Source organism: Globicephala melas, chromosome 19 (genome assembly GCF_963455315.2).
Source record: "Globicephala melas chromosome 19, mGloMel1.2, whole genome shotgun sequence".
Lineage (NCBI taxonomy): Eukaryota > Metazoa > Chordata > Mammalia > Artiodactyla > Delphinidae > Globicephala > Globicephala melas.
Window position 1 is genome coordinate 4,811,180 of NC_083332.1, and position 19,175 is coordinate 4,830,354.

The following is a 19,175-nucleotide window of genomic DNA, read 5'->3' on the forward strand; positions in this document are numbered from 1 at the left end:
AATGTTTCCTCCTAACAAGCTGAAACGGTTTCAATAAAAACCTTTTTTTGCCAGCAGGTTGCTCGCATGTCGTGGTCGTGAGGCTCAAGCAATTCAGTGGTTGGAAACGTGGGTCTCCAATGGGTTGCTGCGGGGCAGTGGTTGGATCCCGGAAAATTTCCTGCAGTTAGAACTAATTTAAGCAGTTTAAGGAAACAAGAGCTAGACTGGCCTCTGTATTACACACTAGAATGAGATATGAAAAAACACTCCCAGTGTAGAATGGGCCATTTCACAGTGACACCTTACAGAATAGATTTTCCTTTCTATTCTTCATTCAGCCAGGACTACAAACTCAACACTCTCTTGGTTCCAGACATCTGAGGATGGAGGACTAAGGCATATGATAATTTCTGTCACTAATCATTGCTTTTAAAAATGCAATACAGGACTTCCCTGGTGGCGCAGTGGTTGGGAGTCCGCCTGCCGATGCAGGGTACACGGGTTCGTGCCCCGGTCCGGAAAGATCCCACATGCCGCGGAGCGGCTGGGCCCGTGAGCCATGGCCGCTCAGCCTGCGCGTCTGGAGCCTGTGCTCCGCAAAGGGAGAGGCCACAACAGTGAGAGGCCCGCGTACCGCGAAAAAACAAACAAACAAACAAACAAAAAATGCAGTACATTTTTTTAAATTGTTATAAATTGCCTTGTTCTTTTTGCTAAAGTGTTTTGCCTTTATTTAAAATCACATTCCGCTCCCCCCTCCCCCAGTTTTGATACGTATTTGACTTACATCACTGTGTGAGTTTAAGTTGTACAGCATGATGTTCTGGCTTACATAGATTGAAATAATTACCGAAATAAGTTTAGTAAGCATCTATTATCTCATTCTCAGGATAAAGAACAAACTCCATTCACATACTCTGTCCCTAACATCTTTTCCCTTTACTTTTCTCTGTTCTTTAGGTGGAAATATGAAATTCAAAAATTCACATTTCTTATTAAAACTATGATGGCCACTTAAAAAGTAGGTAATATTTAGAAAAACATGTGAGACTAACGTTTCGCTGAAAACGAGACAAAATCTGAAAATGAAAAGGGTTTTGTTCTCAATCGTCACCCTTCTTGGTCATCCAGCAGCCATGTTGCTACAAGCAAAGTAAAGACTAAGTGCTCATGGAGATAGAAGGGGCAAAGGACCCATCACATCACAAACTTCGCCCCCTGGACTTCCTCTTATGTGAGAATGATAAACCTCCAACTTCTTTCAGTCACCATTCTCCAGGTGTTCCTGATAAACAGGATTATTATTTTCTGACGGGTACAGAATGAAGCCTTTCAGAAAGAATCTTGAATTCAAAATTTTGTGGCTTAGGACTTCTCTGGTGTCGCAGTGGTTAAGAATCCGCCTGCCAATGCAGGGAACATGGGTTCGAGTCCAGGAAGATCCCACATGCGGCAGAGCAACTAAGCTCGTGCACCACAACTACTGAGCCTGGGCTCTAGAGCCTGCGAGCCACAACTACTAAGCCCCTGTGCCGCAACTACTGAGCCCGCGCGCCTAGAGCCCGTGCTCTGCAACAAGAGAAGCCACCGCAATGAGGAGCCCATGTACCACAACGAAGAGCAGCCCACGCTCACCGCAACTAGAGAAAGCCCGTGCACAGCAACGAAGATCCAACGCAGCCAAAAATTTTAAATAAATAAATTAAAAAAAAACATTTTGTGGCTTAAAAAGACTTTATGAAAACATCACTTAAGTGATGAGTTAACAGCTGTTGAGCACATGTTGCCTAGAATTCACACCGCGTTAACAAAATATAGCATGAGAATTTATGTCAAATGTTCAGAATGTTAGGTTGTAATGTCACAGGAGTAAGGAATCCAGTGCCACAAATACTTCCATGACCATTAAAACTACTGGTCAATGAGCCTGTGCATTCCAGCACCCTTGTTTACACTGGCAACATGGATTCACTCATCGTGTCAGCCGTGAATGATTCCCTCACTGATGATCCAGCAGATAAAATCAATACCCTGCTTTCAGATAGCTTCTGTTCTATAAGGGACGGTCAAAAATAATTAAATACATTAAATAATTCAATAATACATGAAATTTAATGGAATGATGTGTGTATAAAGTCAAAGGAGTCTACAGAAACTGAGAGAAAAACTGCAATTTGCAAGATGTCATGATATAAGAATGCCCAAAAATCTACTATAATTGTATATACTAGCAATTTACAAATGGAAACTGAAATTAAAAATATAATATCATGTTTGAATGTTCAAAAAAGAAAAAGAATAAAAATGAGTAAATCTAACAAAACACTGACTTGCATGAAACAGTAATGAAAGAAGTCAATGATGAACTTTTACTGACATTTACTTATGACATTCCATATTGAATATGACATATCATATTAATTGATTGGAAAACAACATCTAAATATTGTTAAATTACCCCAAATTGTCATACAGGTATAATGCATTTCCAATCTAGATTTTTATAGAACAACCAATATTATTCTAAAATTAATATAGAAAGGCAAAAGAACGAGAAGAGCTACAGCATCACAAAAATACTGAAGTGGCTGGAATCATTCCACATGATCTCAAGATTTCTAATATAGTAACAGTAATCAAGATTGTGTGGGATTTGTTGAGGGACAGACACACAGACCAAAGGAACAGAATGAGGAAAACAGAACCCCACACAGCTACAAGTAACCTTTAACAACATGGGTGTGAGCTGTGCGGATTTATTTTTTTACACAGATGCCACAACAAATTTAATAATAATGAAAACATTTGAAACTTTCGGAGAATCGCCAAAATGTGACACAAAGTGGCTGTCGGAAAAATGGCCCAAAGACTTTCTCCATGCAAAGTTGCCAGAAAACTGTAATTTGTAAAAAAAAAATGCAGTATCTTGAAGCACAATAAAGCAAATTGCAATGAAAGAGGTATAACTGGATTGACATAATAGGAAGTTACCATAACCACAATTATATATGACGATAGTCGATTTAAAAATGGCAAGTTATACTCGTAAAATTGACGACAGATATTGTGTGGTTGAAGGATTTAAATAACTTGGCTTATTAGAGTAGCAAAATGGTTAAGATACCTCTCTTTGAAGCCAGTCAACATGGATTCAATTCCTGATTTACCCACTTGCTGGGATGGGACTAAATAAGTCTTTAAACCTGTCATTGTGCCAAGCTGCTTCATTCATGAAATAATAAACAGTACTTTTCTTCAGAGATGAAAATCCAATATCTTATTATGCATAAAGCAATAATAACAGTGACTCTCACTAATCAAAATCAAGAACTTATCAAAGAAAAATATATCATTTGGGGATGGGAAGAAACTCTAAGTGGAGGATATCAGGTGTCAGTTGTCATGCTAAACAGAACAAATCTTTTCTCTGTAAGATTCTCTGGCAATGAATGTGAATACATCACTGGGAAAGGACAGAATGACTTCCAGGAATTTGGCAATGGGGATTATCTCCTTGTCACAGACCATACTTGGATTCTTTCGGTCTTTCTTTCTTATGTATCATGATATTTTCATTCTCTTCACTGCATGCTTCTTTACCTCCACACACTTGCTTTTCAAGCACCTAACCATAGCCAACTCCCAGAAAAAAAGATTTCATGGAACCGTTTTGCCATTTCAGTTCTTTCATTGAACTAAAGCCCCGAAATAACTCTTCCATCATGTTTACAGTACACCTACTTTGTGTCATTGCTTATATGCATTATCACATCACAAAAGTCCCAAAACAACCCACTGATTTATACACCCCTTGTTGCAAAACAAGGGAAATATGCAAGGGAGGAAATAATAATGCAAAAACAAAAAGTGTATAAAAAACATTTTACTATACTAGAAAATTAATCATGGAACATACTGCTTAATACTGTAATTTGAAATACAAATTTTAATAGTCTTTGGATAATTGATTCTCTAGTAAGTTGTTTAGTTATATCATCAACTAAGCATTTCTAGACATTTTTAGTAAACTAGTATAAAGATATCTTAGACAACTTATCTAAATAAAACCTTTACAGCATTTCCAAAAACCAAATTGATTTTTTTTTTTTTTTTGGTGCTGCTGCTTAGCTTGTTGGATCTCAGTTCCCTGACCAGGGATTGAACCTGGGCCACAGTAGTAAAAGCCCCAAATCCTAACCCCTAGATCACCAGGAAACTCCCTACATTCTTTTTTATATTCTTCTCCATTACAGTTTAACCCAGAACATTGAACATAGTTCCCTGTGATCTACAGTAGGACCTTGTTGTCCATCCATTCTATATATAATAGTTTGCATCTACTAGCCCCAAACTCCCGGTCCATCCCTCCCCTACCTCTCCTCCCCCTTGGCAACCACAAGTCTATTCTCTATGCCTGTAAGTCTGTTTCTGCTTCATAGATAGGTTTGTTTCGGTCGCATTTTATTATTTTTTATATTTTTTGCTCCACTGCTTGGCTTGCGGGATCTTGGTTCCTGGACCAGGGATCAAACCTGGGCCGCCGCAGTGAAAGCGCCAAGTCCAAACCAATGGACTGAGGAGGAATTCCGTGTGTCATATTTCAGATTCCATAGATAAGTGATATCATATGGTATCTATCTTTCTCTTCCTGACTTTCTTCACTCAGTGTGATAATGTCTAGCTCCACCCATGTTCCCCAAAATGGCATTATTTCATTCTTTTATGGCTGAGTAACACTCCATTGTATACGTGTACCACATATATCCATTCACCTGTCCACATCCATTTTTTAGCAGCCGGCCAAAAAATAAAATAAAATAATCCAACTTGAACAATGGAATGTACATGTGGTGCAGGAAAAGAAATGAAATAAATTAGTAGCATAAAGAAAAGTGTGGTCTTTCCTAACCAAGAAAACAGGATTTTCAAGAGTAAACATCCAGTGTTTTATTATTTATTTATTTTTACATCTTTATTGGAGTATAATTGCTTTACAATGTTGTGTTAGTTTCTGCTTTATAACAAAGTGAATCAGTTATACATATACATATGTTCCCATATCTCTTCCCTCTTGCGTCTCCCTCCCTCCCACCCTCCCTATCCCACCCCTCCAGTGTTTTATTAAAGAGTCTCACATCATTTTTTGATGTTTGCCTACTTACAACTATATATTAAGATTCACCATAACTTCTCCTTATTTGGCCTATGTGGTGAAGAAGATCAAGTCTGAGGGCTTCCTTCTTTGATACCAACTGGAAGTTCAAAACATAACTGGTTAGCCTTCCGTAAGCCCGATCCAGTAATCACCTTAATACATCAAGTCATTAATCATTCCCTGTTATGTCAAACCATTTTTTGAACACCCTGGTATTCTTCCCTGTCCCCTAGAAAGCGGAATTACATAACAAACATTCTCATAACACTTCAACATTAATAACAATCTAAATGACCAAACTAGCCTTTGCGTGGAGTTCCACCCTATCCCAGTGAATAGCCACAAGTGCAAACTAGCAACAACAAAAAACTCTTTTGGTGGTGATATATGAAATTTCTAGTTTATCTATCAAGCAAAAATCTTCCCATTGTATATTGTTTAGTGTTAATACTCAGGAACGTTGTTATTTTCAAATTATTCTACTGAGCGGTTCAAGGACAAAAGTGAAACTGGATGATTTTAAATTTTTCTAATATTTTTTATGTGCTTCTATGTTCCTATTTTTCCTTCATGTAAATCAAGGTGCACGATGTTAGATTTACTGGGCACAAAAAAGATCATGAAGAAATACATTCATACACCGCATATTCATGAATAGGGATGAGGTTGCACACACATTCACAAGGTGGACTCACTTGCCCCCAAGACAGAAAACCAAGAAGTAATTGCAGTTTCACCCCTCGCAGGAATGTCACCTTAAACCAATCACTCTGGAGTTTCCTGAACACTAGTGAGGTAATCTGCAGGATAAGACTAAGACTTTGGTGCTACTTTGCCCCAGAAAAGGTAACCTTGCCTGAAAGAACCTTTTCTTTTACTAATAACATTCTTATCCCACCAAGTTACTGCCCATAAAAGCCTTCCAATTTGTACAGCACCGCTTAGGACCTCTTTAATTTCTAGGTGGGATACTGCCCAATTCATGAATCATTCAATACAACCAATCAGATCTTTAAATTTACCCTGTTCAATTTTTGCATGTCAATAAAATTCAGAGTCTGAAATAAACTGCTATGCTACTTGCATTATAGCCATCTGAATATTCTGGAATACAGTGGAGGGAATAATCAAGTACAAATTATGAGTATATAATCCCCAAATTATATGTTGTTTGATTCCATATTCGAAAGAAATTGCTATAGATTCTTTCCACCCTGACAGCCTAATGGTGCATTCTTAGCGTTTATTGTAAAGCACCAAGACAGGATAAAACTGTGTTGGTAAAAGAAACAGGATTCAACCAGGGTGATGAGGAGAGTGATTAAATTTTACTACATCTGTCTGGTTTCTCTCCAGGATAAATATTCTGATATCTAGCGACAAGTAAGTAATAATTTGAAACATTGCCATATTTATTGCATTTTATTTACTTTACTTTTTTTTTTTTTGCTGCATTGGGTCTTCATTGCTGTGCGCGGGCTTTCTCTAGCTGCTCTAGATGCAGCGAGCGGGGGCTATATTTCACTGTGGTGTGCGGGCTTCTCATTGTGGTGACTTCTCTTGTTGCAGAGCACGGGGCTCTAGGCACACGAGCTTCAGTAGTTGTGGTTCACAGGCTCAGTAGTTGTCGCTCGCGGGCTCTAGAGCACAGGCTCAGTAGTTGTGGCGCACTGGCTTAGTTGCTCCGTGGCATGTGTAATCTTCCCGGACCAGGGCTCAAACCTGTGTCCCCCTGCATTGGCAGGTGTATTCTTTTTTTTTTTTTTTTCCCAGAAGAATTTTTTTTTTTTTTGCGGTACGCGGGCCTCTTACTGTTGTGGCCTCTCCCGTTGCGGAGCACAGGCTCCGGAAGCGCAGGCTCAGCGGCCATGGCTCACGGGCCCAGCTGCTCTGCGGCATGTGGGATCTTCCCAGACCGGGGCACGAACCCATGTCCCCTGCCTCAGCAGGCGGACTCTCAAGGCAGGTGTATTCTTAACCACTGCCCTATCAGGGAAGTCCCTATTGCATTTTAAAGTATGAAGTATTTGATGAACCCTCAGTTTAAGGCACAAGCAAAAAGCTTTGCCATATTCAGTACATCTGTAATGTCCTGTCGCGTATAGATTATCTGATAATTGATGGAATGTGAGCCCCGAGTAAAGGTTTTTCCCATTCATTGCATTTGTGAGGTAATAATCTCCAGAATGAATTATTTGGTGAATGAATTTGTTGCCTAAAGTTCTGGTCAAAGTACATACATTTACCTGATATTTCTCCAGTATGACTTTTCCAATGAAGCTAAGATGTGTACACTTGCTAAAACCCTGGCTTAAAGTCCCTCCACCAATATGGATTACCTGATACTAAGTTAGACTTCAAAGTACAATAAATGATTTGCCATACTCATTATATTTGTAAGGTTTCTCTCCAGTATGAATTTGTTGGTGCACCTTAAGGTACAAATTTTGACTAAAAACTATGAGGCATTTATGGCATTTCTACGATTACTGTCCACTACGGCTTATCTGATGGTAAGCGAGGTTTTGCCACAGTCATGAACGTGCATGTTTCCTCCCACTATGAATCTCCCATGAATTTAAACTGTCAGTTTTGAATGAGGACCTTCCCATATATATCACATTAATATGGTTTCCCCTCTGTATTTATTATCTGATGTGTAGTGAAGGTTCAGATGTGAGTAAGGTCTTTTCAACACTCATTATTTTTGAAAGGTTTCCCTCCATTATGAATTCTCTGATGCTTTGCAAGGGTGCCTTTTTGACGAAAGACCTTGCTGCACTCATTACAGTTGTAAGGTTTCTCTCCAGTATGAATTCTCTTATGAACTGCAAGGTTTGACTTCCGACTAAAGATCTTGCCACACTCATTACATTTGTGAAGTTTCTCTCCAGAATGAATTCTCTGATGAACTGCAAGGTCTGAATTTCTGCTAAAGGCCTTGCAACATATATGACATTTATGTAACTTCTCTGCTGTATGGATTATCTGATGACGCCTGAGTTTTGAGCCCTGACTAAACGTTTTCCCACACTCATTGCATTTGTAAGGTTTCTCTCCAGTATGAATTCTCTGATGAGTTGCAAGGATTTGTTTTTGATTAAAGACCTTGCCACACTCGCTACATTTGTAAGGTTTCTCTCCAGTGTGAATTCTCTCATGAACTACAAGGTTTGATTTCGACTAAACACCTTTACACATTCATTACATTTGTAAGGTTTCTCTCCAGTATGAATTCTCTGATGAACTATAAGGTTTGAATTTAGACTAAAGACTTTTTCACACATATCACATTTATGTAATTTCTCTCTGGTATGGATGATCTGATGTCTACTGAGGTGTGATCCCTGAAAAAAGGTTTTGCCACACAGATTACATTTGTAAGGTCTTTCCCTGGGTGCTTTCTGGTATTTTGTCAGTAATGATGGATGCATAAAATCACTCTCATGTATATTAGAAATGTTGGTTTGGACACCAGAAGAAATTCCTTGAAGTGGTGAACATAAGGCATTACTGCTAATAGTCTTGTCAGCTTGATTAAACTCATTAATTTTCTCTTCACTTTTAAAAATATGCAGGTCATCCAGAAAGCTTAAGGCAAGGCTGTTTTCAATAAGCTCAACTCCTGCAGTACTTCTACCATGTCCATCTCTCTTACCAGTGAGATTTTGGTTATGGGTTATAGTCATGCCTTTGTAATTTCTTACCTCAGCTCTCCGCTGAGACTCAAGGTCATAAATATTTTCCTGGACAACCTTGAGGTAAAAATGTTTGATTTCATTCCTTTCATGTCTTCGCAGCATTATGGTTTGGAATACTTCTTCTCTATCGGTGTTTGCTTTTAGATGTAATTTCTTTATCACATGTATACGAGAAATATCTACATATGTATCCAACACATTGTAATTCATAAATAAATATTTCAAGTTACATACATGATACTACTCTAAAAATAGTACTTATTTCAAAGAGAGTTAAGAAACTACCTACAATGATCTTAAAACTGTAGTAAAGCAAAAAAAACAGGATTCTTGGGGCTTCCCTGGTGGCTCAGTGGTAAGAATCCGCTTGCCAATGCAGGGGACACGGGTTCGAGCCCTGGTCCAGGAAGATCCCACATGCCACGGAGCAACTAAGCCCGTGTGCCACAACTACTGAGCCCGCACCCTAGAGCCTGAGAGCCACAACTACTGAGCCCATGTGCTGCAACTAGTGAGCCCGCATGCCTACAGCCCATGCTCCGCAACAAGAGAAGCCACCACAATGAGGAGCCTGCACACCACAATGAAGAGTGGCCCCCGCTCACTGCAACTAGAGAAAGCCCATGCACAGCAACGAAGACCCAACGCAGCCAAAAATAAAAATAAATAAATTTTTTTTAAAAAGAATAGGATTCTTTACTAAAGAAAAAGTGATCAGAGGTAATTCTAATTATTTTAGCGCACCCTATTTTCAAACAACCTATGACAAAAACTCTCACATTAAACAAACTGGTATTAGCTATCAAATAAAGTGTATTTTTCCACCATGACCCCAAAGCACATGACAGTTTTGAATTGGAAAACTAATCTAGCACAAAGAAAGTGAAGAATTTGACAAAACAATTTAATCAACTAAATATTTTTCTAAATACCTCTTATAAAACTATGTACCTATGAAGAAGCATAAAACATTCTAAAAGTACAGAACAGTGGAAAACATAGGCAGAACACTTTAACATTAACCGGAGCAGTATCTTTTTGGATCCACCTACTAGAGTAATGGAAAGTAAAACAAAAATAAAGAAATTGGATCTAATTAAACTCAAAAGCCTCTGCACAGAAATGGAAGCCATAAACAAAATGAAAAGACAACCCACAGAATGGGAGAAAATATTTGCAAATGATGCAACTGAAAAAGGGTTAATCTCCTAAATAAACAAACAGCTCATACAACTTAATATCAAAACAACAAGGACTTCCCTGGTGGTGAGTGGCTAGGAATCCACCTGCCAACGCAGGGGACACAGGTTCAAGCCCTGGTCCGGGAAGATCCCACATGCCGAGGAGCAACTAAGCCTGTGCACAACTACTGAGCCTGCACTCTAGAGCCCGCGAGCCACAACTACTGAGCCCACGTGCCACAACTACTGAAGCCCATGTGCCTAGGGCCCAGGCTCCGCAATGAGAGAAGCCACTGCAGTGAAAATCCCGTGCACCACAACAAAGAGTAGCCCCCGCTCTCCGCAACTAGAGAAAGCCCATGGGCAGCAACAAAGACCCAATGCAGCCAAAATAAATAAATAAAATAAATTTATTTTTTAAAAAAACCCACCCAAAAACACTAATTGAAAAAGATACATACACTGCAGTGTTAATAGCAGCACTATTTACAATAGGCAAGACATGGAAGCAACCTAACTGTCCATCAACAGGTGAATGTATAAAGAAGATGTCATATATATATGCCATGGAATATTACTAAGCCATAAAAAAGAATGAAATAATGCTGTTTGAAGCAACATGGATGGACCTAGAGATTATCATACTAAGTGAAGTAAGCCAGACAGAGAAAGCGAAATATCATGTGATATGGCTTATATGTGGAATCTTTAAAAAAAAGGGTACAAATGAACTTATTTACAAAATAAAAAGAGACTCACAGACATAGAAAACAAACTTATGATTACCAAAGGGGAAGATATGTATTTCTTTTTTTAAATGAATTTATTTATTTATTTTTGTGCCACCAGGGAAGTCCAGGACTATGTATTTCAAAAGCAAGTTTCAGGGCTTCCCTGGTGGCACAGTGGTTGGGAGTCCGCCTGCCGATGCAGGGGACGCAGGTTCGTGCCCCGGTCCGGGAGGATCCTGCATGCCGTGGGGCAGCTGGGCCCGTGGGCCATGGCCACTGGGCCTGCGCGTCCGGAGCCTGTGCTCCGCGACGGGAGAGGCCACAGCAGTGGGAGGCCTGCGTATCACCAAAAAAAAATAAAAATAAAAATATAAAAATATTTTTAAAAAGCAAGTTTCAAAGGCAAAATCATGCAAACTTAGGAGAATACAAAATCAGGAAGGTAGACTAGGTAGAGCAGTACACGAGTGAAAAAAATACAAGATATGTTTGTCAGATATTATAGGACCTTCAGATGGAACCATGCACTCTACCCACAGATGCCAAACAAAAAGCCTGAAAGATGTACACATTCCCCCCATGAGGGACTGGGGATTAAGAAGAGGATCTCGGGACTTCCCTGGTGGCACAGTGGTTAAAACTCTGCGTTCCCAATGCAAGGAACAAGAGCCCACATGCACGCCACAACTAAAAATTCGCATGCCACAACTAAGGAACCCTCCTGCTGCAACTAAGACCTGGCACAACCAAATTAATATAAAAAATAAAAACAAAATAAAAAAAATTAAAAGAGGATCTCTCTGTACACTGTCCTTACAGTTTTCCTAAGTAACAATAACAGAAGATCCAACCAACAGGGCTAGGACACACATCCCTGAACTGTGTGGCAAGAGGAGAACAAAAGAAGTAGACAGGACTTGAGACAGCTCCATGCAGGTTGTGAGGTGCCAGATGGAATCAAAGAGCAGCCAGTGTTTTCCCATCTTCTGTCTGGGTCTTCTAAAAACATCCAATGGGGATGGAACCAAGAAAGGTTCAGGGATTAGTCTGGAGGCATCAGCTCTTATCCATGTGGACTGAGAACTAAGCATCCAGTGGAATCATGCCCTGAAGGAGAGATGAGGGGGTAGGAGACCCCTTTAAAAAAATCCCACCTCATGCTACTCAAGGTCAAGCAACAACTAGTTCACAGGTACAAGATGGCAGAGTGTGGTAGATCACGATAAAGACTTTGCCTTTGTCTCTGGTAGAGCTGCAGTACCACTGGAGGGTAAAAGAACACATTTTACATGCTGAAGGACAACGTGGTAAGTTGGGGAGAAGAAAAATTTCCTCTGAGGGTTCACAATAATAAATTATCTTCTGTATTCCCACAGAACTCTCCGATGAGGGGAGAGTTAACCAAACACTATTAATAACGAGGTTTCCTCTCGGCCTTTCTGAGATCTGACCTATGTTCACACTTTGATACATGCTCAAAGGCATTCACATCACTCTCAACAGCCCAGCACTCTTTCTCTTGCTACAAAGTGAGTAAAATATTCAGCTGAGAAACAGAAATCCCTCCACACAAGAAGAAAGAAAGGTGATTTCCTGTGACTTTTCCAGAACTCTAATTCTTTGTTCAACTGAAGATTACAAATGAATCTAGAAAAATATTTCAAAAATTCACCCACTTTTCCCCTCCTTCTGAATGCACACGGAACAGTATAAAATGCAGAAATGTAGCTCACTTCCTAGAACTCCTAACTCAAAAGCACAGGAGTAGAAAAATAGGAACGTGGGTATATTAAAAGTTTACCATTCAGCTTTATGAATACATAAGCTCTGAAACAACCCCTGATAAATCATGAAGTGGGGAGATCATCTAAGGAAAGGTAGGATTAAACTCCTGATGCCACATCATGAAGCTTTTCAATGTCTGAGATAATAGGGATTTTGGATCAGTCAAGCAAACAGGGCCTCCCAAGAGAAAATGGAAGGATACCCAAGGGCAGAGCCCAACTTCTAGAGGGAAGTTATCCTCACCTAGGGAGACCAGGTTCCTGTAGGTCTCCAGCATCACGTCCCTGTACAAGACCCTCTGAGAAGGGTCCAGGCATTCCCATTCCTCCTGAGAGAATTCTATGGCCACATCCTTGAAGGTCAACTGTGTCTGAAATGAAAACACATTTAACCAAAGCGCCCTGAGGAGATTCTTATTTTCGCACAAAATGAGAAGAGGACAGAGGAGTAAGGATCAATTCAGTTGAAGTAAATATTCTGACAGATCCATGTAAAGCTATGTGAAGGAAATTGTCATTCTCTAATTTAATTTCTTAGGCTTTTTCTTAACATTATGATATCCCCCATCAATCAATGGATTTTTTCCTTTTGTAGTCAATACATAAAATACATACAAATAAAATTCAACAATGGATTGTCTATGCAGAAGTGTTATATATTATATTTTACACACTGAGTGATATTTAATATCTAGGTAAGCTACGCTATGAGTGGTATCTTCAAGGATGACAGAGTCAACAGTGGCTTTTTTTTTTTGGCTGCATTGGGTCTTCGTTGCATCACTCGGGATCTTCATTGCAGCATGCGGGAGCTTTCGTTGCAGTGTGCAGGATCTTTTGTTGCAGCATGCAGGCAATCTGCTGTGGTGCGCAGGCTCCAGAGCACTTGGATTTCAGTAGTTGTGACTCACGGGCTCAGTAGTTGCGGCGCATGGCCTTAGTTGCCCTGCGGCATGTGGGATCTCAGTTCCCCAACCAGGGATTGAACCCGCGTGCCCTGCATTGAAAGGCACATTCTTTTTCATAAATTTATTTACGTACTTATGCATTTATTTATTTATTTATTTTTTGGCTGCATTGGGTCTTCACTGCTGCGCCTGGGCTTTCTCTAGTTGTGGCAAGCAGGGGCTACTCTTCGTTGCGGTGCACAGGCTTCTCATTGCGGTGGCTTCTCTTATTGTGGAGCACAGGCTCTAGGAGCACGGGCTTCAGTAGTTGTGGCATGCAGGCTCAGTAGTTGTGGCTTGTGGGCTCTAGAGTGCAGGCTCAGTAGTTGTGGCACACGGGCCTAGTTGCTCCGCAGCATGTGGGACCCTCCTGGACCAGGGCTCAAACCCATGTCTCTTTCATTGGCAGGCAGATTCTCCATCACTGCGCCACCAGGGAAGCCCAGAAGGCCCATTAACCACTGGACCGCCAGGGAAGTCCCCAACAGTGGCTTTAAAGAAAAGTCAAAATCTTAAATTATGATAAGGATAGCAACAGCAATGACTAAAGGTGTCTGCATATTTAACATATACTAAGCATTACTGCAAATGTTCTCCCTCATTCTTTTCTGCTTCTCAGTTTTTCTATCCCTCTCTCGATCGCTCTGTCTCTGCTTCTCCTGATCCCCCTTCGCCCCCATATTTAGAAAGATGGCGAGTGAATAAGATGCCCGCCTACCGCAAGAGACCATTTTCCACCGAGTTGAACTTGGCACGGAAGAACCATGGGTGTCCACAAGGCTGGCGCAGGTCACGTCCCCCTATGCGGGGTGAGGGGAAGGGCTGACCAAGAAAGAAGCCTGTGGAGCAGAAGGACCGGCCTGAGGAGACGCGAGGACAGAGGCGCTGGGAGGGAGGGAGGGGGTCTCAGGAGAGGGACGGGCTCTGAAGAACCCCAGGACCGGGGTGAGAACGCGGCCTGTCCGGGAGCGGGACGACCGGCGCTGCCCTCCAGGGGCCGAGAGGGCGAGGCTGGGGGTGGGGTGAAGGGCGAATCCACCTCGCGGTCAAGGACTTTACAAGGGGAGGCCGAGACAGTTAACAGGTTTTAAGCAGCGAAGTGTTGCGAAAGGTGGTGTCTACCTGGACGGAAGGTGTTAAAAACCAAGGGCAAGGGCCATCCTCAGAGAAATCTCTAACCCGAAGAGAAAAGATCCCCGAAAAGATTCAGACCGGCTAGATCTGAATTTACCTGGGATAAATTCAGGGGCGGGTGTGGGGATTTTAGGTCCGTAGTCATTCACAAGACCCTGAGGAGGTAGTAAGAGAGGCCCGCTGCGAAACTTTTCAACAAAAAGGAGAAGCTCACTCTCTGTCGAACATCTTCACGCCCCACTCTCTACTTCCAGGTCCTATGGAAACTACTAGCGCCCGATTAGAAGCAGGGCTTCCGGGGGGCGGGGCCTGGGCAGAGCGCTTCCGGCGAGGGGCGGGGCGAGGAGAGTGCCCAGGTCGGCCGCAGGGAGAGGGAGAAGGAGGGGCAGGGGGCGGGCACTGTAAGGTGCTTCCCAGTCAGCTCGTGCGCTTCCCAGTCAGCTCATGTGCTTCCTTTAAGTTACTGTCGGTAACAGTGTTTTTTGTTTTATTTTGCTTTGATAGGTAAGAAGTGGATTTATTTAGAGAGAAACATACTCCACAGACAGAAGGTGGGCCATCTCAAAATGGGAGAGGACTTGCAGTGGTTGAGAGTCCGCCTGCCGATGCAGGGAACGCGGGTTCGTGCCCCGGTCCGGGAAGATCCCACATGCCGCGGAGCGGCTGGGCCTGTGAGCCATGGCCGCTGAGCCTGTGCGTCCGGAGCTTATGCTCCGTGACGGGAGAGGCCACAACAGTGAGAGGCCCGCGTACCGCAAAAAAAAAAAAAATTGGATTCGTGACTTAGCCTTATAATCAGATCCTCCTCTATTGTTCTGTGTTTAATGAAATGTTCCACCACTGACTCATTTCCCTGATTGGAATCGTGGAAGTCCACACTGAAACGTCTTTTTTGCCAACATGGCTAGTTTGAAATTTTCCATAATACAGACTAATCTTTCTAATAAACATCCCAAAATTTATTCCGGTCACTGAAACTTTTAAAAAATGTTATGTTTTCATATGTATGCTACACCAGGACATTCTGCTCATTTTGACTGAAAATATTTTAAATGCTAATATCCCTATGTAAACATCATGTTTCAATTGATTGCCATTTCCCTATGGATGAAATCTTCCACCTGTAGGGATGTAGGAAAACATACTTTGTAGTAAATGTTTAATGACAGATATTGCCATAAAAATATTGAGGTAGAAATGAAGTTATTGCATAGTTGATAATCTCGTTTAACTTTCTTTAGGGTTCATATTAAAGAGAATATACCTCCCCACTAAATGTCCTTAGAAACATGGCAAAGTTAATTATTCCTTAGATGAGAATAAATCCCAATGTCTTCTGAATACTATATATTTTACAGGCTCGTAAGAGAACTTTCAGCAATAGAACACAAACAGCTAAAATACATTACAGTTTAAAAATCAAAGGTAAATTTCTAATTACTCTCATAATGAACATACAGTGAATTTGAAATTGCATTATATTTAGTTATTATTGACTTAAGTATATTATGATGTAAACAAGTTTTTCTCAAAGCTATTTGAAGGTAATTCAGCACAAGTGTGGAATAGGATAAGAGTTTTGCAAAATAAGGCAGCTCTCATCAAAAGAAAAAAAATTTTTCTTATTGCCCTTCCTCCTTTTATTTTATCTATATGAAATGATGGATGCTAATTAAACATATTGTGGTAATCATTTCACAATACAAGGAAGTCAGACTATTTTGCTTTACACCTTAAACATATAGTGATGTATGTAATTGTATAAAGAGTTGTTTATACAACTCACTTTGTAAAGACTTGGTTTTAAAACGGCAAATAGTTAAAACACGTTAGCAAAAAGAAAGAACAATACAATTTTTAAAATAATTTTATTTATTTATTTGTTATTTGTCTGTGTTGTTGTGCGTGGGCTTTCTCTAGTTGCGGCGAGTGGGGGCTACTCTTTGTTGCGGTGCGCAGGCTTCTCATTGCGGTGGCTTCTCTTATTGTGGAGCACGGGCTCTAGGCGTGTGGGCTTCAGTAGTTGTAGCACGTGGGCTCAGTAGTTGTGGCTCGCAGGCTCTAGAGCGCAGGCTCAGTAGCTGTGGCGCACAGGCTCAGTTGCTCCGCGGCATGTGGGATCTTCCCGGATCAGAGCTTGAACCTGTGTCCCCTGCATTAGCAAGCAGATTCCCAACCACTAGAGCCACCAGGGAAGTCCAATTTATAGCAATTTTGGAAACGTTTTGCTCTTTTTGAAGCAACGGTTACTGACCTAAATTATCACTTGCCTTTAGTCCTCCAGTCTCAGACCCTACGTCTGGTCCCTGAGTCTCTGGAACTGAGCAGGTTGTTGAATTTGGCCTGTGGAGTGAAAGGGGAATAGAAACAGAGAAGCTATTCTGCAGGGTGTCAGTATGAAATAGCCCATTCGACCCAAGGAGAGTTTTGTATTTCTCATTCTAGTGTGTAATACAGGGACAAGTTCAGTTATTTCCTACTGCTAAAATTAATTCGAATTGCACAAAATGTTCCTGGAGCCAACCACTGCCCCATGCCCACCAGTCTAGGAGACCCACATTTCCAGAAACCTGAATAACTTTGGCCTTACTAGCAGGACATGAGAGCAACCTACTGTTAGAAACAGATTTTATTTAAACTGCGTTCAACTTCTTTATAGGAAATATCTTAGTTTCCGACATAACTGGCCCCCACAATCGTAAGCTTTAACTTAAAATTTTTACAGGCTGCAATTTGAAACAAGCCCGTCAAGTACAGGGAAGCACCTTCCGGGCCCTCCCCCTTCCCAGCCCTCCCGCGTTCCCTTCCCGGACAGGGTTCCCCTCACCGACCCCCAAACACGGCCGTAGCTGTCCGTCCAGGCCCCGCCCCGGCCGGTCGGCCTCTTCACGAGGCGCATGCGCAGTTCTCTACGGCCCCGGAAATGGAATTTTTGGAACGAAGTAGCAATGCAGAGCGTTTCTCTTTGCTAGTTGAAATCTGTGCTTCTCGGTCCCTTTACTCCATCCTCAGGGTTTTGGAGTCATTGCGGTCTTTTAATTCCCACTTCCGCCCCTCCTCCCCATGTAAATCACTGTTACAGATCGCGGACCGTTTCCCTTTGGGTTTCAAATTTCTCTGAGGCCAGTACCGAAGCCCTTGCCTTTTCTGCTTTCGGTCCACGTAGAAACCGCCTTTCGGAACATTTTCCTGCTTGAAACCCTTTAGTACCTCCGCATTTGGCAAAACTGGTTCTATGACCTTGCCTTTATGTGAGGGGAGTGAGAAATTAGGGGAATACATGGCTATGCGTGAGAAGCTAGTAGAGTGAGTAAAGTCAGTAGACTGGAATGGTCTCCATCATACATAACGAGCAAAATATAAATATGATATATATATAGCACTTTTTGTTGTAAAAATACACCTAAAATAATATGAAAGGTATCTTATTTATTTTTGGCTGCATTGGGTCTTTGTTGCTGCTCGTGGGCTTTCTCTAGTTGCGGTGCGCGGGCTTCTCATTGCAGTGGCTTCTCTTGTTGTGGAGCACGGGCTCTAGGCACGCGGGCCCAGTAGTTGTGGCTCGCGGGCTCTAGAGCGCAGGCTCATCAGTTGTGGTGCATGGGCTTAGTTGCTCCGCAGCATGTGGGATCTTCCCAGACCAGGGCTCGAACCCATGTCCCCTGCATTGGCAGGCAGATTCTTAACCACTGCACCACCTGGGAAGGCCAAGGTATCTTTTAAAAAATATATTTGGCTGCGTTGGTTCTAGATCTTTAGTTGTGGCATGCACATGGGATCTAGTTCCCTGACCAAGGATGCAACCCGGACCCACTGCATTGGGAGTGTGGAGTCTTAGCCACTGGACCGTTAGGGAAGTCCCAGGAATTTTTCTTTTTTTTTTTTTAATAAATTTATTTTTGGCTGCATTGGGTCTTTGCTGCTGCGCCCAGGCTTTCTCTGGTTGCTGCAAGCAGGGGCTACTCTTAGTTGCGGTGTGCGGGCTTCTCATCGCGGTGGCTTCTCTTGTTGCGGAGCATGGGCTGTAGGTGTGCGGGCTTCAGTTGTGGCACATGGGCTCAGTAGTTGTGGCTCGCGGCTCTAGAGCACAGGCCAGGCTCAGTAGTTGTGGCTTGCGGGCTCTAGAGTGCAGGTTCAGTAGCTGTGGCACACGGGCTTAGTTGCTCTGCGGCATGTGGGATCTTCCCAGGCCAGGGCTCCAACCTGTGTCCCCTGCATTGGCAGGCAGATTCTTAACCACTGAGCCACCAGGGAAGAGGGAAGGCCCAGGTATCTTATTAAAAAAAGGAAATATGGGACTTCCCTGGCAGTCCAGTGGTTAAGACTCTGCGCTTCCACTGCAAGGCAGCGGGTTGGATCCCTGGTCGGCGAACTAAGATCCTAAATGCAGTGTGGCTCGGTCAACAACAACAAAATATATATATGCTTGGGAATTCCCTGGCGGGCCCTGAGGTTTCACTGCGGAGGGCCAGCGTTCAATCCCTGGTTGGGGAAATATGATTCTGCAAGCCGCACGGTGTGGTCAAAAAATATATATGTATATGCTTGAGAACGGATTGT

At 42.1% G+C, this 19,175-nt stretch overlaps 1 pseudogene; it reads right to left on the bottom strand.

The window, feature by feature from the left end:
- Nucleotides 1-7,229: 7,229 nt before the first annotated feature.
- Nucleotides 7,230-8,876, bottom strand: LOC138842430 (zinc finger protein 83 pseudogene; annotated as a pseudogene).
- Nucleotides 8,877-19,175: the final 10,299 nt, after the last annotated feature.